We start from the raw sequence: 19,345 nt of genomic DNA on the forward strand, positions 1-19,345 counted from the left end.
CCAGGTATACCCCCCACCTTCTTCTTTACATCTCCCATCTCCCACCCTTCCACACTACCTTCAGCCCCACAAAATACCCCAATTGGGGGTGCCATAGTCTCACTGGCTCCGGATGGTCGTGAGCAGTTGGGACGTTGGAATATATTGCGTAATATCTTCTCTTTCCACTGTTTGGTACTTCTGCAACACTAATATAATTTCATTCCGTACTAAAGTTGTCCACAATCCGAGTGCATAATATAAAATGGCCATTTTCCCTACAGCTACTAAATTTTTACGATTTTCATTTCCACTTTCTTTCAGCCGCTTCACGACGGCCTCGACCGATTTATCTCCCTCTCTCTTGTTCTGCAAGAAAACTCCATTTTCTTGTACTATTTTCCGACCGTGACCCATTGTCGTGTCTCTCTCTAACTCACTTGGAAATTGCAAAATATAGGCGTAAGTTCTAAGTGAAAATTGAGTATTGCGCCCTAATGGAAATGGACATATTATTTCACGCTACTAAAATGTTTATAGTTGTAACTAACTATAAATGACAATATTGAAAGGCGTCTGAAAGGTTTCTTGATCACATTTTGAATCAAATGTTGAAACGATACACGACGAGGTTTGATTGTTGCTACAAAAAATATTTTTAAGATTGGAAGCTACAAGCCAAAAGTGTGTATATTCTTGGTATACCTTATATGGTAGGTAATGGGCATTAAATCGCTTGACAAGCGCAAAGCAAAAGCAAAAAACAGGTTTTTATTTATTTTGTAAATAATTTTATAAGAAAGCAAAAAAGTTAATCAAGTGAAACTCACAGATAATCTTAGCTATAATACTGTATTTTTTAAAAGTTGTTTACTTTACGCGTTCATACATTTCTATTGAAAAAGATTTTTTTTTTGTAATTTACATTTATATTTTTTATTGAGTAAGTTATTTTTTTATTTGTATTCTACTCAAGCGAAACGATATGAAAAACTTCAATTTATCTATAAGTATATTTTTTGGTATTCATAATGTAGGTACACCATTCGTTATAAAGATCAATCAAAATAGTGATTTAGCATTAAGCTTCGCCTTAGAGGCCTGTAGTTCCGTTTTCAACAAGAATACGATAGTTTGAATAGATTTTCAATAAATTAGCAATATTTTATTTCAGTTAAGTTTTCACAGTGCAGTGAGGAGTAAATTTGCAGTGAATATTAACACATTTAGCCAGTTTCACAACTTGAAACGATAAACTACATAAAAAAGTCTTTATATTTTTTTTTCGATAAACCATTCGCTTACCCTTCTCTCCGTTACAATATTTTTAATTAGACGTTTGAAACAGCAAATCGCTTTTTCGCACGGCAATGTCATAACAACTTGCATATTAACAGTATTAAAAATCAACAGAGAGAATACATACAAAATTAAGTGAATTGAGAAAGGCAGTATGAAATACACAGTTTAAATTACGAGGTACAAGTTCGTATTCTGGTCAAAGAGATGACCAGACGACATAATAAAACACGGTATGTAGGTACACAACAATAAAACTATCAGAGCGCACGTTTCTTGATCTTATAGAAAGGTCAGCTTTGCATTATTTGATTCTATCATTTCTCTCGTGTCCATTTCCTTGTATTTATTATTAATAGAATTCGTGATTTATTTTGAGACGTTGTTTTTTTTTCTTAGGAGTTATATCATTTTCGCCAACGAAGGTATTATCTGCTTTTGTTCCACTGAGAAAGTTCAATTTATAATAAAAAAACATCTAATCTTGTACTTAGCAAATGTAATAAATTAGAATGATACAGTTGGTTGCAGCATACCACTCGACGCATGACTGAAATGAACCGGGCCAATAATACTAGATAGAGCCTTTTTCACAAGGAGGCTAAATCTTCGGCGCAGAGACGTGGAGTCTGCGCTTTGCTGCGAAAGGGATGGAGCAGAGCGGTAGGAAGTTTAGTAATTACTCACTTGGTGAGATCAGATTTGACATCAAACATGTGTCTCTGTGTAATCCCGGATCAATGACCTATAGAACTGGGATTTGCTTTGATGTACGAAATTGTTAACCGATTGTGGGAACGATTCCGACAAGCGCTAAAGTAGCTACCGACATTATTTTATTATTAATAATTCTTCATTTGAAATACGTATTTATTTTGTTAACTTTTTGACAAATGTTGTAACTTTTTAAGTGATCGAATTTTTACCTGATCGAATATTTTTTATAAATACTTTCGGCTTCACATATCTTCCAATTATATCTTGTTATTTTTCTTGGGTCTGAGTTAATGAAGTAATAATTTCGACAATCGTTTGAGGTTTCTGAAGGCGGCTTTGGGTACAGCCGGCCTGGAACCATCTATTGGATAACCAACAGCTCTGCCATAGGTCATGCGTGTCAGTAGTTTGATACATTTCTTGATTTAGCAGGGGTGCCCGGGTTCATCGGGTGAGGTGTGTTCAGGATGCGCCTACCCACCAGCTGCTTGGCGTGCCAGCTCGGGAGAGGATGGTTTGGGGGGACCCTTTGACCTCACCAACTGGTCTCTCAACCCGTCGACTTGCGCTGCAGTAGAAGGGATATATTCATATGCCCTTCACTTCTGGACACACTGATCCTAGATTCCTACCCAACCCTCGTACCTTTTACCATCCCAGAACTTCCTCTCCTTCCTTTCCTTAAAAAATGACCCTCCACGCAGCATCACAACAGATTACGAATGCCCTTCGGGAAATTGTTTTTCCTCCTTTTATATGGCCTCCTGTGTGGGGCTAATTTTTGGGGCCTCCGTGGTCGAGGGGTAATGCTCTCGACTAGCAAGCCTGAGGTCGCTGGTTTGAAACCGGGCGTGCGCAAGTAAATTTCTTTTGATTTTTATTTATTTCTAACATTTATTGTTTATTTTTTATTAATTTGTGTTATTTCACAATGTATTCATTTAAAATAATATATAGCATATTTGCGGCACGTTCCAGAGTGGAAGATACTCTTAGTATCTCCCTGGTGTAATACCACCATTCAGAATTGAATCGTTGCTTGAAATGGCACTGGCCATGTTTGGTGACCATATCTGAATAGCCAGGTACTTCCCCACCCTGCTCTCCCCAATCTCCTTCTCTTCCCATTACTTTTTGCCTCTTAAAATATCCCAATTGGGGATGCCATGGTCTCACTGGATCCTGACGGTTGGTAGTAGTTGGAACTCTTGCGCGGTATCACATAAAAAAGTTCGAGTTAGCTGCTGTAACTACCTTTCATTTCTCGAGCACCTAGTAATAATCTACAAATTTCGCGTACACTGTACACGCTGCTATCAGATTCCCTACAAAATAATCATTGCATCGCGTTAAACAAAACTCCTGCGAACGAGGCTTAATAGTGTTGTCATGGGCTATGAATCCGTAACGCTCCGTGTGGAACCGAGCGAGCCGCACCAAACGATTTGTCGAAAAAATGCTTCGCACATGTAATGATCCATTTCTCCCTCAGACAGGTTTATCTCTTCTGCGAGCTATTTGCGGTGTTTTTGCCTTTACAGAAAAACCGTCAAACCAAAATCATTCATCAACAGTCTTGACTGTTTTATTCGCGATGCTCAAACCGCTAAAGATTGTCATCGAAAAGTGAGATTTTTCGATGACAATCTCTTGAGGCACCAAAGAAAATAGCGGACTATTTGCTGTTGTGCAATTAAAAATACATTTTGTTGAATGAACAGAAGATCCCTATTAGTGTAATATATACCGATTAAAAATAAAGCTGATCAATCGAAGACATAAGACCTTTCGACCCTTGGGCTTCCAGGCAGGCCATTGAAATTGATATAGACGATGCACCACGAAAGAAAAAAAAACACCAAGCTGTATATTAAAATATAAAAGTTAACCACAGAATATTTAAAACGGTCACCTCTGAAACCAAAGGTTCCGACCGAAAAATTGAACGAAGCAACCGTAAACTGCGCGAAGCTTCTTTTTGAAAATTTTGGAGATTTTATCCTGTTTATACGCACCTTAATGTATCCCACTGAAAACACTTAGGACGGGTTGTTTCGGAGAATCTGAACAATTCATCAAATTTCAACGTTCATTTTCAAGTTCTGTGAAAGATTTTTTCAAGTTCTGTTTTTATTTCAGTTTTCTCAAACAACTAGCCTATAATGATATTATAACAGAACTTGAATAGGACTTTCACAGAACCCGAAAACGAACGTTGAAATTTGATGAATTGTTCAAATTCTCCGAAACAACCCGTCCTTAGACTATGAGATCTGTCGTCAAGAAATGCACCCCGCTTTTTCCTTCTGGAATTTGTAGTTTATAACTACATACGATTTTAAATATTCAAAATTACATCGGGTTAGTTTTCCAGAAAGCTTTACGTTGAAAAACATTTGATATTATGTTATAATATCATACGGTTCCTTTTTCCTCATATGACGGGGAAAGTTAATATTTGCTGTGATCCGATGTTTTTGACAGGCTATTATAAACCGTCGAGCTGATAATGTGGTGCCATGTGAAACTGACTTTAGACACTGTAAAATAATCCTCCCGACTCCAGAAGGATAATAAATCGACTCTGAAAAGGAGGTGGGCGCGTGGAGGCTGTGGAAATAGCAAATTGATCAAAACCAAAATTCAGAAAAGCGGAAATAAGCTAGGCATATTTTTTTGTCTGCGTCCGTTCTCTGTAATGAAATCGGTATCCTATCTGACAGAGGAGTGTGAAAATATTATACAAAATTTATGTAAAGTTATCCCTTTCTTATTATTACTAATTATGCTTACATCAGCCTTGCATTCTTTGCGCATCCCCACATTTTTCACACGGTCATGTATAGTTTTACCATAAATTCGCCTCGGGGATCTCATTTCTACTTTCATCCTTCCAATTTCATTCTAATCGCCCAAAATAACCTTCAAAATACCAACTAGAACTACTCGATCGAAAATTGTTTTTAATTGCAACAACAATATCAGGACTGAGTAATTTAGACACTCGCTTGCACGTAGATTGCCTACAGTTGGCAATACTTTCGCAGAAATAGTAGATGCGTTAAACTGCACTAAATATAGTTACAAGAAGGCTATACTAACATAATCAATAATAATAACTAAGATTAGCATAATACAGGGTTTGTCAATAAGAGGTGGTATTTTGAATATATGTTACTTTTGAAGCTATTATTTTTTGACATTTGACAAGTAGAAACTACGCCATTAATAAAAATGGAACGATACACGCCTCAACAACGCATTGAAATGATTAAAATTCACTTGAGTGAATCAAATGCAAATCATCTCGAGTGATGAGACCCATTTCCACCTCGGTGGCTTCGTCAACAAGCAAAATTGTCGCATCTGGGGCTCGGAAAACCCAAGAGTTATTGTTGAAAAGCCTCTCTATCCTCAACGTATGACTGTTTGGTGCGGTTTATGGTCCGGAGGAGTCATTGGACCTTACTTTTTCGAAAATGAGGCTGGAGCAACAGTTACGGTGAATGGATTGCGCTATCGAGAGATGATTAATGATTTTTTATGGTCGGAATTGGATGGTATTGATCTGGACAACGTTTACTTTCAACAAGACGGCGCTACGTGCCACACAAGCAACGAAACTATTGATCTTTTACGATTGAATATCAAAATAACACCTCTTATTGGAAAACCTGTATTAATATTGGGTTTCTATCATAGAGCTACAATTAGTTGCGCTGCTGCGTACTAATATCTCTTCGAAACTTGTTCCACTATTAGAACGCGATAAGCGATGCGCGTATTCCAGATTCGGTAGTTTTAGTTAGAGCGTTGGGAACACAGACATACTAATATTCATATGTCTATGGTTGGGAACCTATTTTTTCAGTTCATGTCTCATCTAAATATAATACATAAATGGTTTCTATATAATTTGAATAGCAAATAGTTATAACGTTGGGGGAGTTGGAGATTAGTTGAAGGTCAGTTGGAAGTAAAAAAGCGGAACCTCTTTTTTCGCTTCGTGTCTCATCTAAATATAATACATCAATGGATTCTATAGATTTTATTGCAACAAACCCACAGATTTTCTGCTTTTTTATATTTTTTGCAAACATTTTCCTGTCCTGTTTTCCGAACGGTACTCAAATTCTTAGAAATTATTGTATATTTTTTTACGGACACCATAAAATATCCGCGAACCGCAAATCTGTAGGACGATGAAGGGAGATCTTCCTCGTTTGTTTGTTGACATAATATCTTTGCAGTTTTCCAACTCGCCGTGTGTCCCGGCTATTAATACTGGGATTTTTACGGCAGTTGTTCCATCAATAAAGATCACTAAATCAACGGGAAGTGAGTGGTCGTGTTTAGGTTAGTGGCGCTATCAAAACTGATAGGTCAAATCGCTGACGATTTTCACACCTCTGTATTTTTATGCTTTACGACTTGTCGGACTAAATATAGTAAAATAAGTTGAAATTATTTGGATTTTTATGATTTTAACGGATGTTAAGAGGAAGCTACAAGTCAAAAATGTGTATATTCTTGGTATACCTTATATTGTAGGTAATAGGCATTAAAATCGCTTGAAAAACGGAGTCTAGAAACGTTCGATTTCAAGCATAAAACTGTTTTTTATTTATTTTGTAAATAATTTTATAAGAAAGCAAAAAAGTTAATCAAGTGAAACTGTCACAGATAATCTTAGCTATAATACTGTATTTTTTTAAAGTTGTTTCCTTTACGCGTTCATACACTTCTGTTGAATGTATATATATTTTTTAGTAGTTTTACATTTATATTTTTTACTGAGTAATTTATTTTTTATTTGTATTTTACTCAAGCGAAACTATAGAAAAACCTTCTATTTATCTAAAGCATATTTTTTGATATTCACAATGTTACACCAATTCGTTATAAAGATTAATCAAAATAGTGATTTCGCATTTAGCTTCGCCTCAATGAAGAAATAAAACTGCTTTATTTATTTTGTTGTTTGTATAAAAATGAACCCACCTAATTATAAATTTTTAAAAATTTTTTGGAAATATTCAATTCATAATAGTTTTTTTTTTTATTTAGATGGAAAATTATTTGGTTTTAAACCACTTTTTTATACAATTTTACAAATAGTCGACTAGTTTCGGCTATAACTAACCTTCTTCAGGACCGTAATAATATAATGTAACTCAAGTACAGACATTTAAATATACAGTGTGGCACGTATATTTAGTAATTACTGGGTAATGTGTGTATATGCGAGTGTGTGTGCATACATCATACGCGCTTTGAACAGTTTATATCATTGACATGATGCTCCTTTTAAATATGGGCAGTGAATCCGAGTATATATATTAGAGGGAGACAGAACATCATAGCGTGGTAGGTAGAGGGGTGGAATGAGGGTATGGGTTTCATGGAGAGAAAGGGATCAGCTTTCCACGCTCTGATTTTCTGTCCCCCTCTAATATATATTTTTTTAATCTTATTGCTAACTCTTTATATATATAGGGTGTCCGAGGGTAAAGTGCGCTAACTTCGAGGGGTGATTCTACATGATTTTAGAAGTAAAAAATAACAAAAAACGTTCTTCGAAATAACAATGTTTTAAGGTGGTTTTTAGGTTAAAAAGTTGAATGGTTTGTATGGGAAAATAAAAATTGGAATTTCGAAAAAAAAAATTTTTTTTTTTACTTACCATCATGTGGAATCACCTCCACGCACTTTACCCCCAGACACTTTGTATATACATATTCATGTATATGTCTGCACTTAAATTAGTTTAGAAGGTTAGGTATAACCGAAACTAGTTGACTATTTGTAAAGTTGTTCAAAATAAAGCATTTTTTTCAATTTCAATGTCAAGCCACAAAGATATTGCTTTCTTAGATGGATGTTTTACCGTTGCAATAACCCTTGGATTAAAAAGTTACGTTAGGTTAGGTTAATATTGTGAGATATGCTAAGTGCCTTTGAAAGATTAGGTGCTAAACGTGATGTAATTCTGATCAAACTTTATGTAAATCAAAGAACCTATGATTACAGGTACATCCATCTAAATTTCTCAAGATTTTTTCTGCGGTTTCAACGACATTAATTAAAAATTATTTGGGCACAATTTAACATCTTTTATTCTATTCATTGATATCACCACTATCTTCTCTTCCTTCTTAAGCTATTGTTGTACTGTTCATCTGTATTTTAAAGCTCATTAAAAATATTAATTTCAGTTGTGCATCTATCTGTAACTCCGATTCAATGAACTCTAGAACTTTTGCTTTCAATTTAAAAGCATCATTTTCAAAATCGGGAAGGTTTTTTTGAGAATCTAGCCAGATAAAGTACCCACCTATAATATAATGTTTGAAGAGAATTTTTTTATTTATTTAAAAAAATTGGAACTGATTTGTCGAGAATTCAGTTTTTCTCCATTGATTATTTTTTGATGAGACACAAAGAAATGAAATTACTACAACATTTCCCACTTGCATTCCTAGCGGAATTACTATTAGATTTCCCACTTGCATTCCTCGCAGAATTACCACGAGTTTTCCCACTTGCATTCCTAGCGGAGTTACTACGAGATTTCAGTTCTTTATTTTATTAACAACGATATAAATAAATACACGCTTAAAGCAAATTCCCTTCCAATAACGTAAGGTCTTGGTAGAATTTATTATTTTCTTGTTATATCCTGTATACGAGACATTACTTGCAGGAAAAAATGCAAATGAAATATTGGTCTCCGGCGACATTTTAAAGATTTTTTAAATTATATTTGTTTTAACTAGAAACATATAAAATAAGTAGGCATTGGACAGCTAGGGTCGATGTGAAGTGTTGGGCGGTTACTCGCCTGAGTGATCAGTGACAACACGTGGAAGAATGTTTTTAAAACTGTTGTAAAAAAAAACAATAAAAATTTAAAAAGTCACTGGAGACCAAAATTTCAATAACATTTTTTACTCCAAATAATGTCAGGAATCACTGATTAAAGTAAGTCAAGTACTTTAATTGTATATATCTTCGGTTTGGGAAGTGTAAAGTGCGTTATTTTAGTATTAAATTTGTTTTATTCAGCTTTAATTAAATGTAAGAGTTAAAAGTAGATACAGCAAATGATATAGATTTTTGAGTCATGTACGTCTGTGACAGCCGACGAAAGGCAGTGCTTATTTAGTTATTAGTAATGTCTATAAAAAGTACATCGATGTTTTGTAGTCTTCCCGTTGAAGTGATTTCAAAGTCAGAAATGTAAACACACGAAGACGTACAACGTCGGAAAAATCTTAATGATAAACAGAAGCGGACTTCAATGGCAATGACTGTGCGTTTTATTCTGTTTATTCTGAAGTCCCTGTATTACGGCGGGTGCAATTTAGAGATTGAATTAATTGAATTTATTCACAATAAAGTAAAGTAATACAGTAATGATACATTATAATTATTGTAATACAATGCTTTTAGATTTATAAATATTTTTTATAATATAATATGCTTGGAATTCCTTTAGAAACAATAGATTATGATTTATTATTATATTCATTTAAATTGCTTAAGTTAAGTGATAGAAGAAAATTTTTTGATCTTATATTTTTATACAAAATTATAAATTATCAGTTGGATAGCCCTGACATATTAATGTTGATTCTATTTCATGTACCTACCATTTGATCAAGATCCTCTAGTATGTATTATTGTGACAATTATACCACAATCTCAGGATATAACTCAGTTATAAATAGATTGAACACACTTGGGAACTTTTATGCTAAAATCGCAGATACTTTTAATATTCCCCTTGTAAAGTATAAAGCTGCACTAATAACACATTTTAACGCCACTTATTTGAATGAGGTCACTACATAACAGGCTATTGTCATTGCTTCTTTCTTTACTGTTATTTTATTTGTTATGTTTTTACTAAATTTAATTCTTTAATTTTTCTCATCAAAATTTAATACTGCACTATGTATATGTAAAAAAATAAAACAAAAACTTGGGCCGTAAATTCTAAATAAATAATAAATAAATATTTAAATTAAGTAAGTTAAATGGGGAATGTGAGACATGTCTGAAGTGGTTATAGTGTAGAATGTACAGGTATTGTGATTGAGGTGTATTGCAGATGTAAGGATCCATAGTTTTAATTGTGTTTTGAAGGTATGAAGTTGATTTTCGGTTTATGAACTACCAGGGAGAGAAGGTTGAAGATTTTTAGGATATTTTTATCCAATGTTGCAAGAGAGTTTTATTGTAGTTTAGGTACTTAATAGTTTCGGTCGGTTAGAATTATGGTAGTATAATTGTGTTGCAAGATTGTTTTATTATTATATAGGTACTTTATAGTAGCTGTAGGTTATAGTTCTGGTGAGATATTATGTTGCAAGAGAGTTTTATTGTAGTTTAGGTACTTAATAGTGTCGGTCGGTTAGACTTATGGTAGTATAATTGTGTTGCAAGATTGTTTTATTATTATATAGGTACTTTATAGTAGCTGTAGGTTATAGTTCTGGTGAGATATTATGTTGCAAGAGAGTTTTATTGTAGTTTAGGTACTTAATAGTGTCGGTCGGTTAGACTTATGGTAGTATAATTGTGTTGCAAGATTGTTTTATTATTATATAGGTACTTTATAGTAGCTGTAGGTTATAGTTCTGGTGAGATATTATGTTGCAGGAGAGTTTTATTGTAGTTTAGGTACTTAATAGTGTCGGTCGGTTAGAATTATTGTAGTATAATGTGTTGCAAGATTGTTTTATTATTATATAGGTACTTTATAGTAGCTGTAGGTTATAGTTCTGGTGAGATATTATGTTGCAGGAGAGTTTTATTGTAGTTTAGGTACTTAATAGTGTCGGTCGGTTAGAATTATTGTAGTATAATTGTGTTACAAGAGAGTTTTATTGTAGTTTAGGTACTTTATAGTGTCGGTCGGTTAGAATTCTAGTGGTATAATTGTGTTACAAGAGAGTTTTATTGTAGTTTAGGTACTTTATAGTGTCGGTCGGTTAGAATTCTAGTGGTATAATTGTGTTACAAGAGAGTTTTATTTTAGTTTAGGTACTTTATAGTGTCGGTCGGTTAGAATTCTAGTGGTATAATTGTGTTACAAGAGAGTTTTATTGTAGTTTAGGTACTTTATAGTGTCGGTCGGTTAGAATTCTAGTGGTATAATTGTGTTACAAGAGAGTTTTATTGTAGTTTAGGTACTTTATAGTGTCGGTCGGTTAGAATTCTAGTGGTATAATTGTGTTACAAGAGAGTTTTATTTTAGTTTAGGTACTTTATATTGTCGGTCGGTTAGAATTCTAGTGGTATAATTGTGTTACAAGAGAGTTTTATTGTACTTTATAGTGTCGGTCGGTTATAGTTCTGATGGTATAATCGTGTTGCAAGAGAGTTGTATTTTTATAAGAAATGTGATGGAGTTGACGGTATATTTAAGACATAATGGATGAAGAGTCGAATCGAGGAGCATCACGTGCATTTGCCTTGATAATATGTCATGACGAAATTCGAAAATATTCGGATTTTCATGAACACGTGTTCCGACAGCATGATAATATATTCGTAATTTACTAAAAGTTTATCAGGAAAACCTTTTAATTCATTCCTAAGGTCTGCAATCCCGTTTTCAACAAATAATATAAAGAGATTCTTAATAAATTGGCAATACTATGTAGGTGCGTATATTAATGATGTAAAAAATATACTAAAGTTAATCTGTATCAAACATGCAAGAAATGAAATTATCTTGCTATGATTATACAATTAGAAAACGTTGATAGGGAAAGACAACCAAGTAGAGCATACAAAGGTTCTAGGGAAAGTTTAATATCTTTTTAGTGGCATGGTTCAAACGATAGTTGCTTAACTGTCTTCTGTAAGTGACGTTAAAAATGTCAACGGTCAACTTAGCACCGACAAGCACACAGTTGGGTAGCTCTGTTGATTGGCGCGTTCTGATAAGCAGGAGTACTTTTCGAAGTGCATGATGAGATTTCCCACCACCGTACTTGTTAGGAATAATAATAATAATACTTGGATGACTTGTACAGCGCCGTTTTTGTGCAAAAACGGCGCTGTACACCTCAAGGGCGCTGAACAAACTTATAATACATTTCTACAGTGATCTATGTTATTACTTTACTATTTATGGAGAAAATATACAGTACAATACTTACCTGGTAGGTCACTTGAGATTAACACTTAATTAATATTATCTAATTGTTTATTGGCGAAATTTAGATACAGGATTTAGGACTTATATAGAATGTATACGTTAACCTCTTTTCAGAGATGAATTACATAATCTAGTTCCAGAGATTAAAGTTTTAAAAGGTTTACCTAAAAATATTTTTGCAGGCTTCTAGGATGTTAAAATCAAGTACTCCTAAGGCTCTGTAGAAAGCGTTCGAAGATGGTTTGAAAGGGAGGTATGTAAATAAGAATGTTATAAAAATGGTGAAAATATTTAATAAATCACGACTCGTTTGAATCTCTCGACAAATGCTTAAGTTGCATTTAAAGATACAATGTGAATTGCATACCTATAACGGCGACCGGATAAATCATCAAAATGATAATTTATCACATCTTTAAAAAGTTATATAAAGTCATGGAAAGTGATGAAACAAAAACCTTATTAACTGGGTTAAGTAGGTTAGGTTAAATTTTTTTTTTCATCATTTTTAACCCTTTGCACTCCTAATTTTTTTTTTAATTACCTACTACCAACTCCTTAATTAATTTACAAAAAAGGGATAAAAAGTGGGCTCAATAAAAAGTTAAACAAAAAATTTTAAAATATGTAATTTTTATTACTCTTTCTTTACATAGAGTACAAAAAACATAGAAATATATAAAATTAACAACTTAATATGCCCTTATTCACTACTAACGAAATATTTGCTACTAAAAACAGTAAAAACAAATGTAAATACACAAACAGAACAAAATATTATGTGATAACAAGTGAATAGGTATAAGAATCCTTTGTTATGTGTTGGGAGAAATCCCTCAGCGCTTCCTATTGTTACGCAGGTAGACAGGCAAGTACCTACCTACTTACATGCGTCGCAACCAAATAACTGCGCAGTGCATTTACAAGGTTAAAAATAATACGATTTTAAAAATTATCTAAAAGGCGAAACTTGACGAGATATATGTATTTTGCGTATTCGGAATATTCAGAATGAGATATAAAGTGTTTAAAAGAAAAAAAAATACATTTGATAATTTAAATTATTTTTCGAAATTGCGTTACTATAATGTCGAGTATGACTCGACATAGGAGTTGGTGTAAGAAATATAATGTCGAGCCACACTCGACAAAGGAGTGGTATGAGTTTAATGACTTTATATCACTTTTTAACGGTGTGTTGAATAGTCAATGTGTTGAGTTATCATGAAACCACCTATAACATATTAAATAACAGAACAAAACGTGTTTATAATAATTTTCGGAGCGTACTTTGCAATTTTTTTCTATCGAGGAAATTTCACATAATTACTGTTTCGGCTTTACAAATGTATAGATGTTTATTACTTCAAAAATAACATATTTTTTTTAGGAACTTAACTTAAAGTGTTAAAGAAAATATGTTATAAATTGGTGGAAATTCGGAATGCGGGGGCGTAAAAACAAGAATGGATGTGGGAATGGACAATATTACGTATATTTCCTCATGTAATATTAAAGGTAACGCATAAACCTCGGCATGTGCAGTAACAGTAGTGAATAGAGGATAGTCAGTACATATTGTGTAATTCCTTTGATGTAGACCGACCTAATAGCAAATCGATATTGCAGTGAAAACATACGGTGCTTATCACTGCATTGGCGGCCGCTTTGACAAGTCTGAATATTTATTCAATAAAATAATTAATTTAAACTTAATTAGTTGACAAATCGATAAGGGATTCAGTGTTTATTAGGTTGTTGAGGATTACAGTTATCTGGCCTTGGTCGTGGGTCTGGCGTATTGCTAATAATTTATGCATTTCTTCTTTGAACTCTGTCGGCATAATAATATTATGTGCGAAAGATGTTGACAGTCTTTTCGGTCATGGAAATTATGTCCATTCGAGTCAAAGGTTTCGTGAAAGATAATTAAGTACGAAGAAGATTCATTTATAATAATAAGAAATCAAAATTGTTTTAGTCGCAGAAAATGGCCAACCACAACCAAAACCAAAATCAAAACCCGGCGTACGCAAATTTTTTTTGATTTTTTTTTTAAATTTGTCGTTTAGTGAGCAGATCTGAATAGCCATACACTCTATCCTGTTTACTTCCCCTTTCCACGTCATTTCCTTTCTTCATAGCGTACCTCAAATTGTGAATGCCATGGTCCCACTAGGTTTGGGCAGTTGGGACTCTAGTGCGGTGTAAATTACACACATAAAACTAAAACGAGGATAGAATGTAGTCGGCTAATATTTAAAAAATATATATTTGGTCCCGTTTTATCGACTTATTCCCCTTTCGAAATAATCGTTTGGACGTAATGATAGTGGTAGGTGGTAGTTATATATCACAGGAACTATTTTCCGATTTTCAATCCAAAAAGATACACCTTTTTAAAAGACATGTGATTTTTTTCCAATTTACTACGCTCCCTACTTCATTGTAGTGCTACGTTTTTGATTCTATTACTAGCGGTTTTTGGTTACTGCATTGAATAAATAATGTTATTTCCCCGAAAAGCCACGTCGTAAAATGTCTAAATAGAGCATTTTCACGCTGCATTCGACCTGATTCCAACATTTTGGTATTTCCAATCAATATGTTCAGTGCATTCAAGAGAATCTGGAGGACGCTCGTTTCAACGGTTACATAATTACATGAATTCAAGCTTCAAAGGAAATTGACACGTCATTCCATTTCAATATATGGGTTGCATTTCGAATTTGCCTACACATATAGTGAGTTAGTTACGTTACCATCTACACAGCTGGGTGCTATTTGGATATTCTTCATTAATCCTTAGGTATCTACTACTAGCAAAAGTATCCAATTAAAAAATATTTTTTACTGTCTTTAATTAAATGCATTACCATATTACATCATTAGTGTCATCGTGGCGTGTCAAAAGCTTTGAAAAATATGCTATCTAGAACATTTGAATAATGGTGTTTTCACAATTGTGCACGATCGTTGCAGTTGTCACATAATTTCAACAATTGTCACAAAATTTTCATAATTGTTTCAGTTGTCCACAATTGTCAGAGTTGTCGACAATTGTCAAAAATTGTCACAAAATTTTCATAACTGTTTCAGTTGTTCACAATTGTCAGAGTTGTCGACAATTGTCAAAGTTGTCAACAATTGTCACAGTTGTCCACAGTTGTCACAGCTGTCCAAAACAGTCACAGTAGTCCACAATTGTCACAGTTGTCCACAATTGTCAATGTCCACAATTGTCAATGTCCACAATTATTACAATTTTTCCACAATTATGATAATAGTCACGGTTGTCACAAAATTTTCACAATTATTGTCAAATTATTGTCACAATTTGCCATAGCTGCATGCAATTGTTGTCAGTTTTTATTCTTTAAAAAATTCGAAACTATTTTATTTTATGTTGACGAATACATTTTCTACGACGGTTAAAATTATGCGTATTTTGAATTGCCGCCAAAATTTCTAGACGGTCCTGGGTTCCGATAACAGTTATGTTGCCTCAGTTTTTATTTTAATTTCCCATTCGAAGAAATCGGTTTGTTAGAGTGTCATTGATCTTGATCGATCTAAAACCTCAGTTTCACCCCAGGGTGATGCTTGTATGTCACAGTATACAAGCATGAGCAAATACTAGAAATAAAAAAATAATAATATAAGCTTTAGAAGGTTATAAAAGTAGAAAATACAAGTACATACAAAATAAAATTTTCAAATGTAAGTAGACTTAGGTTAAATTGATATTGATTGAAAATATGTGATATTATAGCCTTCTTGTACCTAACTTCTGCAGTGTTAAACAGATCCGCCACATCTGAGTATCTATTACTAACTTCATGTAATCTAGGTATAAGCCAGTATTCGAAATGCTCAGTCTTGGTATTGTTACATTTAAACTTGATTTTGGAAAGAGTAGCTATCGTAGGTATATGAAATTCAATGAGGTTAATTAAATCAGGGCCGTCTATACTATCATTTAAAATTTTGAACATAAATATCAAGTAGGATATAATACATAAAGTTGTTCTGATTTAAAATCGGCTTATTTCATATAAAAACTGTACGGTAATCTATCTAGTACAGGAAGCTATCAAACTGATTTGTAGGACTTGGCGAGACAATGAAGCCATTTTAGTGTGTAAATCTACCGATCTAGCAGTATTTGGTAAGTAGAAGTGCCCGACATTACGGCATTATTCACCCACCCGAGATTAGAATGGTTTCCCATTGTCTTCGCTTCATGGCGAATTCTTCTCCCGTGAAAATTCGTAATGGATACTGTTATCATTATTGTATTGAAATCGTATCTTTTTATGGGCCGCGTTTTGCTTTATGTAACTATTCATGAAATAATTATTGCGCAAATACACACGATTCAGTTATTTAAAAAAATATTTTTTAATTTCTTACAAAACATCTGCATTTGGCAAGGTTGTTAGCGCTGTTGACTCCAGCTCCTGGGAAGGAAGGTATAAAGTTCGAAACATTTCATGAGTTGATTTTTAAGACTAATAATGAATAAATTTAGAAAATTAAAAATGGGGGCCTTTTCAAAGTACAGATAAAAAGGCTACTGATAATTTCACCTTAAATTGTTAATCATATCATTTCATCTGTTTGGAAATTGTTTTCTTATTACGGTTACAGAATTTCACCAGGAATGTTTTTGGGGTGTTTATTGTGTTTGGGTCATTTAATCATTAAGTCATTTAGTGTTTTCTCCTACTTTAGCCAAAGTTTCGAACAGCCTTTCGATGTCCAACATCATACAGTTGTTGTTTTCACCTGTCTTCCGACATTGTAAATTTCTTTTGTTGAAATTGAAAGGTATAAATTTCAGCTAATTGCCTAATGTAAAAAAAGTAATGATCTTTGTATAAGAAATAGCTTTTGTAACTTCACCGTGAAACAATGTAGTATGATGTGGCGTTATTAATGTAATACTCCTGTACTGTGTAGGTATATTCAGCAGGCGTGTTTGCTTTATCAAATTGCAAACATAACGAGAAACGCTTCGACACCATTATTGACATCGCCCCGGTTTAGTTCCCGCCCCCGTCGCCCGGCAACTTCCAGCCCCCGGTTCCGGTTTAGACGCAAACTTCCGGTGAAGATTCGCCGACTTCCGTTTCCTTTCGCTTCCCGCCCGCCTGTGTCGCTGCGAGTTTAATCGAACTTTCCACCAGATGTCGCTCGGTTGCTAACTTTGCTCCGGCGAATGACAGAAAACCGAAGAAATAATTATGTCGATTTTGATTGTGGTAATGAAGGTGGAATTGGGGACAGGATTGGAATTGAATATACAAGCAGGTATGGTAGAAATAATCGATTCTGTAATGACTTACGACCACCGACCATGATTCTAGCTTGAATACTTAGGGCCCGTTCCCACTTCCGTTTTCAAATCGGGGGCGGGTCCCGTTTTCAAAACGGATGCCCTAGTGGCTGTAGTGGATGTATGGAGCTGTTCACACTTGTCCGACACGATTTGAAAACGGATCCGACATTTTTTGTCGGATGGCTCGCCTACGCAGCGCGTCCGTTTTCAAATCGTGTCGGAACACGCTCGCTCATAGTGTTGTATGGAGCTGTTCACACTTGCCGTCCAGTCGTTCCGGCAGAGTCCCCGCCAAACCCCGACCCCTCCCCGCCCGCTCCCTGTCGCAAGGAAGCAGGCACGCTGCGTGCTTGTATTTGGTTATTTTGTTAAGTAAATAAATCAAAACTACAATAATGGATAAGGAAATAAATCCCGAAAATTTAATACCACTGGTCGAAGAAAGAGTATGGTAATATTTTATCTTTAACCAAATAAAAACAAAACACTTGGTGTACACAACTTTTGTACATCAAAATTTTTATTTTTTTAAGTTTACTTTTTTTAAATTTTAAAGCTTTAATGAGATGCACGGAAGAGCTTATTATTTTAATAAACACATAATAAAAAATATTTGAGTTGTTATTGTTTTCTTACTTTAAAATATCGATAGCCTTTCTTCAGGACAAATGCACTTTCTCAATTTTGTATTTTGATATGTTAAGTTCTCTGAAACTCATTCCAGTAGATGGTTAAAGGAAGTGATAGACATTCTCTTAAGCCATTAAGCGCCCTTGAGGTGATTTTTCATGGTGAAAACGGCGCTATATAAATAATCCAATCATTATTATTCTAAAATAATTAAAGAACTTTAGTTCATCACTTCTCAACTCACCAATTAACACTTGGAAAATTCCTACAGAAAATCATTCGGCTATGATTGGGTGTACCCAAAATTTTCTTTTCACTTTTTTCCTTCTTTTTAATAAGTACAACATGACAACAAGAGCTTCATCGTCGTCCATTGCGCACCATTACTGAAGAATGAGCAAATAACATGTTTTTGTTGAATCGACATTTTTTTTTGTAGAGTATGGTCCGTTTTTAAAACGGTAGTGTGAACAGGGCCATTGGCCATCCGTTTTTAAAACGGGACCCGCCTCCGATTTGAAAACGGAAGTGGGAACGGGCCCTTAAGCTCGGTCCAGACATGTTCTTTTGTCCGTACCGTACCTCCGTTTCGTACCAGCGTCGCGATCAAGAACGCTAGTTTGGACGCCCGTTCGGTACGGTACGGTGGTACGGCATCTCGATACGGATAGAGGTACGCTCCGATCCATCGCGAGTCGGTTTTTCGGCCCGTTCAAAGGCGATACGGTACGGGTCTGCGCCAGTCTGGACGTGTTCGCGGCGTCTTACATCTTTCTCTGTTTTTGAACAATTCTAACTCCCACCAACGTCGCCTTTTTTGTTTTTTTTTCGTTATATTATTGTGAATAACAATGAAGGACGCGCAAGCAATCGTCAAATTCTCAAACACTTCCGCAGTCGACGACATGGTGGGAGGAAATGGACACGCGATGATCGCAGCGACGTTACGGAGATACGGGCTCTTGATCGCGACGCGGATACGAAACGGAGGTACGGTACGGACAAAAGATGATGCGTCCAGAGTTTTTGGATCGCGACGCTGGTACGAAACGGAGGTACGGTACGGACAAAAGAACATGTCTGGACCCAGCTTAACACTGAATATGTGCGTCGTTGGGAGAAGGCTAATAAAACCTCACCATATAAAAAAATATTCGGCGATTCAAAACGGCCAAAACAATTAGTTATACAATTATTAGCTTCAAGTT

The 19,345-nt window shown here is 34.6% G+C and overlaps 1 protein-coding gene across 2 annotated transcripts in view; it reads left to right on the plus strand.

Annotated features, from left to right (window-relative positions):
- The window catches only part of cyst (rho guanine nucleotide exchange factor 18 cysts), a 183,990-nt gene that overhangs the window by 85,797 nt on the left and 78,848 nt on the right, over positions 1-19,345 (plus strand). The gene's annotated exons all lie outside the window — the stretch shown is intronic.

The sequence above is a fragment of the Hesperophylax consimilis genome, chromosome 24 (assembly GCF_061612785.1).
Source record: "Hesperophylax consimilis isolate HC1 chromosome 24, BYU_Hcon_1.0, whole genome shotgun sequence".
Lineage (NCBI taxonomy): Eukaryota > Metazoa > Arthropoda > Insecta > Trichoptera > Limnephilidae > Hesperophylax > Hesperophylax consimilis.